The sequence below is a fragment of the Lactuca serriola genome, chromosome 3 (assembly GCF_051521515.1).
Source record: "Lactuca serriola cultivar US96UC23 chromosome 3, Lser_US96UC23_V15, whole genome shotgun sequence".
NCBI lineage: Eukaryota > Viridiplantae > Streptophyta > Magnoliopsida > Asterales > Asteraceae > Lactuca > Lactuca serriola.
The window spans coordinates 120,217,952-120,230,678 of NC_136410.1; the positions used below are offsets into that span (position 1 = coordinate 120,217,952).

The window sequence follows — 12,727 nt, forward strand, 5'->3', positions numbered from 1 at the left end:
GCTCTTATAAGGAAGTTGCGAAAGAAATGAAAGAGACTTTCAAGGAGGTTGGTGAAAAACTTAATGAAAGAATATACAATATATGAAGACAAGAAAATAAGGAAGCACGTGATAGGATAGATAAAGTTATCGAAGATATACAATGCATGCCAAATATCAATGTGAAAGAACGAATTAAGGAGATTGACATGTTTAGCAAAGATCAATTTCGTGCCCAGACGTTTTTTTAAGATGACAGAAGAAGAAAAGATTTGTTATATGGAAATGATAGGGGATGGACCAATATCATGATTAGGTTATTTTAAGTTATGTTTTTTTTTTTTTTTTTTTTTTTTTTTTTTTTTTTTTTTATGAATATTGAAGTTGACTCTTTGCACATTTTGTATTTGACATAGTTATGTTTTTTTAGTTGTTAAAAATATTGAACTATACTTTTTGCATATCCTTCATTGGACATAGTTTTTGAATAGTATGATTTTCATGTTTCTTTAAAATCTATTTGTAAGTTATTCCTTTATATTAAAAATATGTTTTCCAAAACAATATGTATAAAATAATAATATTCATTGATTAGAAAATAAATTATTTAATAACAATTACTATAAAATAAAAAATAATAAAAAAAACATAAAAGTTGCATATTTTGACTAATTAAGATGTACATCCTAATGCATTTTTATAAAAAAAATGTTATTTGAAAATGAATAAACAATGTTGAAACACTCATTTCCATTTCATTGATTAATACAACCAATCAAGAGAAAAAAATTCTCAAAAATATTTCTCTAGTGGATTCTCAGTTCCACCAAACAGGAGAGTTAATTCTCTTACTCCAACTTTATTCTTTTCTCTGTATTTCCATTTTCTGTGGCAACTCCACTTCTTCTCTGTACTAAACACACCCTAATATAATACAATGTTCCTAATTTGACCAATTATTATTGACAGTTTAGCCAATATATGGATTCACATCTGGAGATCCTTTGTGCCATGTCCTCATATTTCAAAGCATCAGGTTACCCATTTCTCTAACGGGTTTATTTTTATAATCTAAAATGCCCTCTAATAATGAATAATGCTAAAATTCATTTTGTTTTTTTCTTTACAATTATACTTCAATAAAATCACTGAGCTTATAGTAAATATGTCTGATAGTGATCTCATCAAGGAAGCCCTAATTAGTTTAGCCAGAGACTCTGGACTCCATCCTTTAGTTCTTTACTTCACTTGCTTTATAAAAGACGATTTAAATAAATTTCTTTATAAATTTACCCTCTTATAAAGTTCACATTAATTAGTAGTTTAATAAAATTTTCAGGTTCAAATGCAATTAGGATATGAAATTTAATTAATTTCGTGTAATATGATTATTTATGATTTTAAATATTTTTTAAAGATATTTTAAAGTTTATTTTTATTTTATTTGGATACCATACTATAAATAAGAACTTTTTTAATCATGGAAACGATATTACAATAAATATCGTATGATACTATAATTAATTAGTTTTATACCTCCCTAAAAATGTCTTTGATTTATTTTTAGTATGAATTAATAAAATGGATAATGTTTTAGTGATATTATCATTTTTGGTTTGCTTCCACCTATTTTTATTCTATTATTTTATGGTATGTGTGTGTCTATATATATATATATATATATATATATATATATATATATATATATATATATATATATATATATATATACCAGCTTACGTTATTTTGTGTTTACTAACTATTGTGTGCCAGAATGTATAGATCTGGACCAATGGACGTAATTAATTAATGGACATGATTTGAGTGTATGATATTACAATGAGATAACATGTACCATATAATCACACAAAATTTTAGCAAAAGAGTATTTTGGACAATTAACTACATTTATAAAAATAAATTTTCGGATTTTTACCGATAATTAATTCTCCTAATTTTAAAATTCTGAATTTTTTTAATTAATTCAGTTTTAATTCTAACTTAATTTGTTAACATAACCGATTTTATTCCATCAGAATAATTTTTGCTAGAATGATGTTTTTTCAGAATTTTATTCTATCAAAATATTATTGAAGAACAATGAAATTCTTGAATCCGAGGTTGAAAAATAAAAACATTCTAACATATTTTTATCGAACCGAACTTAAATACAAATTCATACATATTCTTACATACTAAAAGTCTTATACATTTTAATATAATTATACATATTTAAAAGAATATAAAAAAATGAATAGAATCCTTTAAAAAATAACAACATTCTTAAATTTTATCACAAATACAACATAAACTAATCTATACTATTATATAAAGCATTGATCATTTCTTGAATTTTAAGAGGTACCATATGTAAAGCTTTATGTACAAATCAAACATGCAAATTCTTATATAAAAAAAAATCAACAATAAATATGAAACGTGAATCATTTAATGGTATGAGTTTATTTCTATTTTAATATCCAAAATTAAATAGGAAGCAATCAATCATGGGTTGTTAATTGCTATATGAAATTATGGTTTGGATTTAATTTTTCAAATCTTGATTAGGCGATTGATTACTAATAGTTATCAATAATAGTCAACCTGAACTAAGGATATTATGGTTCGATATGATTTTTGAAATTCAGAATTTCTTTATGCCGCGTGTTTGAATCCCTCAATTCTCAATTCTTTTCTATCTCCCTACGTTTTTCTATATATAATCGGTTCATTGCCTCCTCCACCAACTCAAATCAAAATCAAGTTATACTTGATGTTTATCGTTTTCTTTTACATTTGTGTTTTGTATATTCATTTTTATTTACAAGAGCATTAAGATTATTTTGTTTTTGTTGTTTCACACTATTGTATCAGAGCATACGCAATATACATACTGCAAAAATCATGTGAGAACGAGCTTATACGGCAAATCAATATTTTGAATGCTATTGGGTTGATTTTTTTAACATGTTTTTACATTATGGACTTTTAAGGTTAGTCCATTACCATATGTGGTTTTTTATAACATTCATATTGTTTGTTGTACTTTGCAACATTTCTAAGTCAAATCATTTGTCCATTTGATGAACTCTCACTCATTGATATGTGTTTTCTTGGGACGATAACAATGGTGGTACATTCTTAAAGTTTGTATATATTTTTCTTAATTTGCAGAGTAATCTACTATACTCGAGCCAATGTAATGCTAACAATTCAAGAAGCACTCAAAGGTGGATTACACCAACCTATAATTAAGCAATTCAAGTTTTTGTGACTTAGACATCTTTCTTAAAAACATATGTACAATTCACACCAAGGGTGTTATTTTACCTAATTATATTCATTTACCTAGGCATATGAGTATGAAGAAGGCTTGATAAAGTTTTCCTTAAACTATGTGAGGTTTTTTTTAATAAAATAAATAAATAAACAAGACGCCAAATATAGAGCCAAATTCATCGACATCAGTTACATATTTGTAGTTTCTTGGAAATTTCCTAACCTTTCCCTTTATATATGACAAAATTTTGTTAAGAAACCCATGTAATGGATTTTATGTTTATGACTTCTCAACAATATTATTATTAATAAAAAATGGGAATGTGATGTTTTCCATTGAGGGATTTTATTAAAGTTTTTACTTAGTTGTGATGCCTAAAACATGGATGGTCTATATAACAATTATACTTTCAAGGATCGGATGGCTCATTATATCATTAGTTTAGTTCAAAGAAAACATTGTTGCTAAGAACTTTGGTTCAATGATTTTTTTTGAAGTGGTGTGTCGTTTGTTTGTAGATCAATATTTATCAAATGTTTGTTTTTTTGATACCTAGAGTGTTATTGATCGGTAAGACAAAGCTTAGTTTATTTTATTAAAATCTCATTAAACATTTGAATATTTTATCTGTTGTAAAATAAGATATTTTTTTGCATTTTTATTAACTACCGTAAATATCATCTCAATCATGCGTAAAAGATAAAACAACTAATTGAGCTAATTTGCAAGTTAGGAAGGTCAACCTATGTGTAACTATTGTCATAAAAAAGATAGTCGTTTTTAACATTTATGACCATGATTATTTGTTACCCGGGGGTTTATGGAAGGCCATATGCTTAATATTACAAAAGATTTTTCAACGGTCTTGGTTTTGCTAACTTTTTTCTAAGATTACTTATTAAAAATAAATGTAATATTTAGGACACTTCTTTTGGTCTAAAAACTTTATTAATAATTTAATTATTCAATTATTTGGTATTTCAATATTAATAAAAAGATGTGATATACATCATAAATCTTAAACCTTAGTACAATCAACTTGAATTTAGATTAGCATGAAAAAAATTATAACATATGATCTTGCTCAAGTAAACCGATATTACACCACGTACGAACTATGAAAACTCCAAATTCATCATATTTTTTGAAAACTTACTGCAGCTATAAAGAAAAAAATTTGGAAGGTTAAAACAAGTTAATTATGTGAAATATATAATATTTTGAAAGAAATGTGATACCTGAATCTTTAAAAACAAGTTAACTTCATTTTGCAAGATGAAACAATGACCATGATTCGTCCTATTTTTCGTTTATATTTTATAATAATGAATAACCTAAATAATAACGTACTAACATAACTTATGTTTATTTTTTAAACCAAAACAAGATATTTTTGTATTTAACTAAACTAAACACAACATACTTTAAAACGAAAATAGTAACATACTTTTATTTTTATCCTGAATGGAACTAATCGTCTACGAAAACTATTTGTCGCCGCCGCTTTGTGCGGGCACACGGCTAGTAATGGTTAAAAACATGTGACTTACAATTAACTATCAGTTTATATATTCTGGTAGAATACATAGAATATGACAAAATACATAAAATACATTCTGACAGAATACATAGATTTTATTCTGGTAGAATACATTCTGACAAAATACATGGAATACATTCAAAAGTATTGTATTTACTGCTAATATAATTTTAGATTTCAAATATACAATAACGAGGGACAATAGAAATTGGAATTCAAAATCACAAATTGAACCAAAATAATAAACAGATAAATTAATGAGAAAATGACAAAAATAGCCAATTACACTAATTGCATTACAAAAATAGCCAAAAAAAATCGGGATTACATATTTAGCCACCCATTTCGCAGATGAGAAGGTCCCATCTGCGAAATGGGCATCTCATCTGCGAAAGTACAAGTACCTGAAGCACAGTTGTGCTTCAGGCACTTGTACTTTCGCAGATGAGATGCCCATTTCGCAGATGGGACCTTCTCATCTGCGAAATGGGTGATTTTTAGGTATAAAAACGTTTTTTTTTTTTTTTTCATTTTCACCATTCTCTACACAAAAACTCTCTCTAACTTTGGGCTTCTCTCGGAATTTTGGCTAGTTTTTGAAGAAAATGGAAGATTATGTCAACAATCCCGCAAATATGGTTAGATTTTAACTCTTTTAATGTTTAAAGTTTTTTTTTTTTTTTTTTTATCAATTTTTGTATTATTTAGTGTTAAAAAATGGTAATTTTGTTGTGTTTGATTGATAGTTTTAGTATATTTTTAGTATACTTGAAGTTTAAATGCAAGTAGAGACAAGTAGAGACTGCGTAGATAATGTTTACAATTTGTTATTTTTGTAGTTTTTTTAGTTGTTGTATAACCTGAAATCTTGTAAGTTTTTTTAGTAGAAACTGCAAAATAGTTGTTTGTATATATATTTGTCGTATAACATTTGTATAAGTTGAAAATTTGTCGTATATATATTGTTAGAAATTGTTTTTATTTGTCGTATAAGTTAAAAATTTTGTATAAAGTAGTCGTATAACTTGCAAAATTGTTAGTTTGGTTGTCGTTTTATTTTTAAATTTTTTTGTTTATATGGTTATATAATGTTAGTTTTAATTAGAAAGATAAAAATTGTTTATATATTTATCGTTTAAGTTGAAAATTTGTTTAAGTTGAAAATATGTTTAAGTTGAAAATATTTATATATGATATTGTTTTCTATCGTAAATATATTTGTTGTATAACTTGGAAAATTGTTTATATATGTGTATGTTATTGTTTTTTATCGGGGAAATATATATATTAGTAATTAAGAAAGTATTTGCAGTTCGTAATTATATATTTAAAAAAAAATATATTTTTTAGTTATCTAATTTGTTTTTGTGTTTTTTTTTGCAGCATGATTTTAGTTTAATGAATACGAAAGCCTTTGCGAACCTAAAAGGCTCTGGCGGTAACATATGGGAAGTCTTTGAAGTTTTAGATGATGCCCGACGTGCTATTTTCAGAAATACCGTCTTTGGCTATTTTATTGATGTCCCTCGTTTACAAGGGGACGCTTTATTGTTTCATAAAATGTTCCTTCATCAGATCCGGCCGGACCCTGTTTTATCTCCAGATGGAATAAAACGTTTATATTTTCGAGTAGGCAATACCAAAATGGTTTATGGGCCGGAAGAGTTTTGTTTGATTACCGGCTTCAATTTTGGGGAGTATCCAAAAAACATTGGGAGAAAAGGGTCAGAAAAATTAATAAGCAGTAAAAAAAGATGTTTACTGCGTGAACGGCTATTTCCGGACCATACTAATAGTTCGGTGAAAATCGGCGACCTGAAAAGTTTAATTTTAAATCAAACATTCTTAGCACTTGACGACCTTGATGCAGTTAGAGTATGTTTGATATACATTTTGTGTGAAGGTTTTTTGGGCAAAGAAGTTAACGATCGGGTGCCACAAGATTGGTTTTTTTTGGCTGAGAATTTGGATCTCTGGAATAGGTATATTTTCTTTACGTTAAAAGTTCTATTTTATTAAAGTTATAATTTATATAATAATCAATTTTGTTTTTTTTGTTTTGTTAGCTTCTCTTGGGGTAGCTATCTATGGGATTTTACTTTTGTTGACCTTGAGGATACGTGGAATAAGATACATCATTATTTATCACTTCCTCAGCGTGGTCAAACTTTAAAGTATTCCGTCTCAGGATTTACGGCTCCAATTAGGGTATAAAAATTTTCTTATATTTAAATTGTTTTATTGTTATATTTTTTATTTTAATTTTAACTTTTATTACTGTTATTGTACAAAATTGTAGATATGGATATATGAGATGATTCCGGCTGTTCGTGCATGTGGATTTGCATTGAGAAAAAATAAAGACTTGCCTCGGATGAAAAGATGGAGCGGAACAAAAAAATTGAAATGGGTTGACGTGAACAAGATTTGGTCAAAGATGCAGGTTTAAAAATATTTCGTTTATTATTAATAAAGTTGATTCTTATAGTTTTATATGCATTTTTAATATGTTTAATTTTTTAGGAGGGGCTACCACCAAGACAAAACATGTTACCGGGTGATGGTGAGATGACATCTTTTTATTATATGTCATTTCAAGAGTATGTATATGGTGAAGGGAAAGCAGTTCCATCCCCAGTACGGGACCATTTTAGGAGACAAGACGAATCTTCGTCTAGTATGTCGTCCAGTGGTCGCTCTCATGGTAGAGGTCGAGGCAGTGGGAAACACAAGCTAGACGAGTTGTTGAAACGGGTACATGCACTGGAGCAGCATGTGTTTATGAATCAAGAAAAACCTACAGAGGTTTTTTTTTGAAGAAGTGAATAATGAACAATTTTGGAACGACATTATTTTTGAGGATCCGACAGTGTCACAAAGAAATTATGATGAACAGGTTAGTTATACGCTACATTATTTATTAAATTTTATTAACATATATGAATACCTGTGTTCATATTTTATATTTGAAAATATAGGTTGTGCAAGATGAAGTGATGAATAAAAACAATACAACTCAAAATGTTTTTGGTGATACTCAAGACGACAAGGTTGTTATAGATGTTACCTTTACGATTTTAATAATTACTTTTTAATAAAGTGTATTTTGTTATTAAGTAAAAAGTTATATTTTTAATGTAGGTGTTGGAGGAGAGTACTCAGTATGCGGGGAACAAATTTGATGATGATGTGTGTGATGTAAACGATTATAGTGAAGTTAAAGAGGTTATTATATAGTTACATTAATATTAATATTTTGTTTATTTAGATATTATTGCTTATTAAATTATGTGTATTTCGTTATTAAGTATAAAGTATTATCTTTAATGTAGGAGTGGGAGGAGAGAAATGACAATGCAGGGAACAAATTTGATGATGATGTGCCGGATGAAGACGAACTTATAATAATGGGAAATGTAGATTATTTTCATGATGATGATGATGACAAAGAAGTTACACCCGATAAACGTAGGAGTCGAAAACCATCACAATTTTTATGCACTCCTTACACCGAGGTATTCGTTTTATTTATAAACTGTTGATTTTATGTTTATGTGAATTATCTGAAAGATATACATTTAAACATTTGAATATTGTTTTTAGTTGCACACGACACCGAAACAAAAAAGAAGAACAAAAAAGAAGGTTGGTATGAAATCAACAAGCCCCGTTCCTCCCCCAGTTTTTGGTGTTGCTCATGACTTCTCCAGGTTGCGCCTGCAACCTTACGTAGCAGGCGGTGAGGATGTCATCCAAAATTATGTATTGCATTCATACGATGTGCAGCATCGTTTGTTTAATTTCGTGTTAGATAGAGATTTTTGGAGCTCATTGTTTGGGCATACACACGACGGATGGTTGGAGTCAGCGGTAAATAAATTGTTAATTAATTCTTTTAAAAGTTAATTGTTTTTTAGTCAATAACAAAAGTATCATGTGTGCAGCATATAACCATTTGGTACCGACTTTTGATGGAGAGACGGTTTGAGAGCGACCGACATACAATAATGCCTCCAAATTTTTTTGTTTCTCATGCTTTGGAAGAAGGACAGGACTGGAGGGCGTTTATGGCTGGTATTGCTACATACCCTAACTTCATGGTTGCTTGGTGGGATGTTGATACGGTAAACTTAATAGTTTATATTGAAAATAATATCGTTTTTTTGTTATGTTTTTGTATTGTGATGTTTTTGTATTGTGATGTAAATAAACATAATTTTATTCTCTGATCCTTATACAGGTCTTATTGCCGATTCATTCATCCCCTAATCATTGGCTATTTGGGGAACTACGATTAGCGTCAATGGAAGTGCATATTTATGACAGTCTTGGTAGAGGTGCTTATGAAAAATTCCAATCCGAAGGAATCTTTTCCAAATTTGAACGTCGGGTGGCAAATTATTTGGACAAGATTAAGTATTGGGCGCGGAGGAACATCCCAAGGATTCCATTGAATATGCAATTCATTTATGAAGAAAACGTTCCCCAACAAAGTAGTCATTTGGGAGATTGCGGTGTTTTTCTTTGTATGTTTATGGAGCAATTGGTTTCAGGTCAACCAATACGTGTTCTTATTGACCCAAAGAACGCAGCTTTACAGTTCCGTCTCCGGATGGCAAAAATTATTTGGGGGTCTAGTCTTGCTCCTCTGTAGTTGGATTATATAAATGTATATACAAATTAATGTTGGATTTCATTATTAGTTTATCTTTAGAGTTTACTCAACGGATGACAAAAAATATAACGTTACGACAATTACCACAATTTAATGACCTACTAATTACTTATCAATAAATTCAAAACATAAGAACGACCACAACATTTGTTTTAACGTTACAAATACAACAATTTATTGACCTAACAACTTCAAAACCATAAAAACAATATTGAAAAGCTTACAACTTGTAAACAAGAACTGCCAAGAACAACACCCAACTACAAACCAACGCTATCTTTAACTTCTTATTTTCTGATTGAAAGAGCTTATTAGAGTTAGCTACTTTAGCTATTACCCTAGAAGATTGGTCATTCTCTTCATCAACCCAACTGATAAACCCGCATTTTGGTCCCTGTTAAATTTAATATCCACAGTAAGAAAATTAATTTGTGTCATGTAAACACGAGGGTTTAAATTTGAATGACGGTAAGAACATGATACCAAATACGGGCAAGCGTAGAACAATCTTCCTGGGTTTTTAGTTGTACCCGAAATCCTAACGATACGTTCTCCTCCACAATTGCAGTATGCCATTAGCCTTCTTATTCTTTTAAATCGGAGTTACTTTCTCAGTTAAATTTTTTCATAATGAGTGACACCCATTTATAGAATAAATCATATTACGGACAATTCTTTTTGACTATGAAATAAACTGGTTTGACTATGAATTCATAAAAGTTCAACTATGGAATGGAGACAAGTACATTCTGTAGTATTGTCATGTCGGTCAGTGAAATTTGACTATGAAATGAACTGGTTTGACTATGAATTCAAAAAGGTCAACTATGAAATGCAGACAAGTACATTCTGTAGTATTGTCATGTCGGTCAGTGAAATTTGACTATGAAATGAACTGGTTTGACTATGAATTCAAAATGTTCAACTACGAATTTAAAGGGTTAAACTATGAATTTTGATCAGTAGAGATACAATATCTTCTATTTATAATTCCATTTGTGTGATCATTGTAGAGCACAATTATCGGTATTGAAAATGAGTAGTCACAGCCAAAGAACCTTTTCTCAACTACCAATTTTCTTGCATAACCTTCAAAGAACAAATCCTAATACCTTCACAGCCATTAAGAAAACCGATAACAACCGCTTTCAATTCTGTTTTGTGGCTTTAGGTTGCGTGGTATAACATACTTCTTTTATTGAGTTATACAATATTTCATGGTAATCTATGTCGATTAGTTCTTACATCACACTAATATGTCTTCGTTTTTATGTAGGTTCGTACCTTCCTTAGGTGCATGATACCGCTGATATATGTGGGTTATTTACCCCTTCTTGGGAGCTTTCTGACAACAATGTACTTCGCAGTGGCTTTAGATGGAAATCATGAGCCACTACTCTTAGCACTTGGTTTGGGAACCTTACAGTGTGAAGAATCATGGAGATGGTTCATGATGAGGTTAAGAGATTGTTTAGGTGAGGACACAGAGGTTGGTTTCATAAGCAACATGTGTGATAACATAGACTTTGGTGTTGACAGTGCCTACCCGGATTCCTATCATGGATATTGTCCTAAAGATATAGCTCGAAAGATACGTGAGTCTATCGGACATAACAATACGGAAGTCGAATCGTTGTTTTGGAAGTCATGCAATGCATATAGCGTTGATGATTTTTACTTGTGTTTCGAAAGGTTGCAAAGTACATGTAGGCAACCACCTTTCTGCACCTTGCTTATGAGTCCAATTTACTGGCTTGACGATATACCGATTTCAAAATGGACAAGAGCATTTTTCCCAAAAATACGTTACAATGTTAAATCGATTGACGTCCCTGAAATTTTGCAAATTATATCCTCACGTGAGTTTCCTATAACAACGATAATTGAGTTAACCACCACGTCGATAAAATCAAAGTATGCTGAACGGGCCGAACTGGCTGGTAAGGGAGATTGTTATGTTTTGTTTTTTTTATTGTGCTGCTATTTTTATTAAAATATCAAATTTTACAGGGAGGTTGTCTGGTGGGTTGACCCCTTACGTTGAGAGTAAGGTTCAAAAAAGTCTCAGCAAGTCTTACAATTGTAATGCAAAATGTTTGTATGGGGATACATTTGAAGTCCATGACACTTTTGCCACCAACAACGTACAACTTGAACGAAGGGTATGTAGTTGTGGTAAATGGCAAAAAAGCGGTATACCATGTGGCCACGCTATAGCATGTCTAAGAACCCGTACATTTGAGTCCATTCAGAGAATGGTTGAATACAAGTTCACTAATTATGTGTATCGAGTTGCATATGGATCTGAGTTGGTGAATGGTATACCATCATATGAGCATTGGGAAATACCAAATGAAACGGTGGTCATGTTACCTCCCTCAATGCAGTAGTTATTCATGTAGCACATTTATGTTTTATGTAGTATTATGTATTAGTTTTTTATGTACTCCGTTTTTATTTTACTGCTGTGTTACGTATTAGTTATCCATGTACCCAGTTTATTTTTTATGTCGTATTATGTGTTAGTTATTTATGTACCCCGGTTTTATTTTATTGCTCTCTAAATATTGGCTATTGAGGGAACAACATACATTAAAAGAAATGGACGTTTATTAAATAGTAACGACTAGACACATACAACAAAAAGCAACTTAAATAACGAAAAACAATTAACTTAACCAACATGCATATTAAAAATAAGGGACATTCTTTAAAACATTCCATGCATCTAAGTGGGTAAACTCGCTACCATCGTATTGAAAGCGGTATAGTTCCAAAGCCACCTGCCGTAGAATGTCTTCATCCGTATTTGCATGTTCGTTATCCAACTCGTTATAAATACGTTGAAATTGTTTCACCTTCATTTTCATATTCAGAAACTTCGCTTTGACATCTCTTCTTCTTCGATATTGAGTGCGGTTCATTAAATGGTGAAACAAATGACAGACACGAGACCAAAATGATCCAGCACGAACTTGTGGGGGACCCGATGGAAAATCCACCTCTACAGTTGTAATCCAAGCTTGAACCAAAGCGACCTCCTCTGCGTTCCTCCATATATGTGGTGAGTCCATAATTGCAAGGAGGGAAGTAATATAATACAATTACAACGGATATTGAAATCTATTTATAACGACTCCTTACTTTCCTGGTGCAATGAGTTGTCAACTCAAACAGCAATGTATTGTGTTGTCATTCAACCGGGGATGAATTGTCAACTCGAACAGTGATCTGTTGTGTTATAAGTATAGTA

General features: G+C 30.4%; 2 long non-coding RNA genes across 2 annotated transcripts; both read left to right on the forward strand.

Annotated features, from left to right (window-relative positions):
* Positions 1-6,850: 6,850 nt before the first annotated feature.
* On the forward strand, positions 6,851-7,491 carry LOC145094646 (uncharacterized). Its single transcript, XR_013703459.1, has 3 exons — positions 6,851-7,007; positions 7,099-7,242; positions 7,323-7,491. It is a non-coding gene; the product is annotated as an uncharacterized LOC145094646 (long non-coding RNA).
* A 1,028-nt stretch (positions 7,492-8,519) lies between these two features.
* LOC145094647 (uncharacterized) lies at positions 8,520-9,386 on the forward strand. Its single transcript, XR_013703460.1, has 3 exons — positions 8,520-8,669; positions 8,744-8,923; positions 9,040-9,386. It is a non-coding gene; the product is annotated as an uncharacterized LOC145094647 (long non-coding RNA).
* Positions 9,387-12,727: the final 3,341 nt, after the last annotated feature.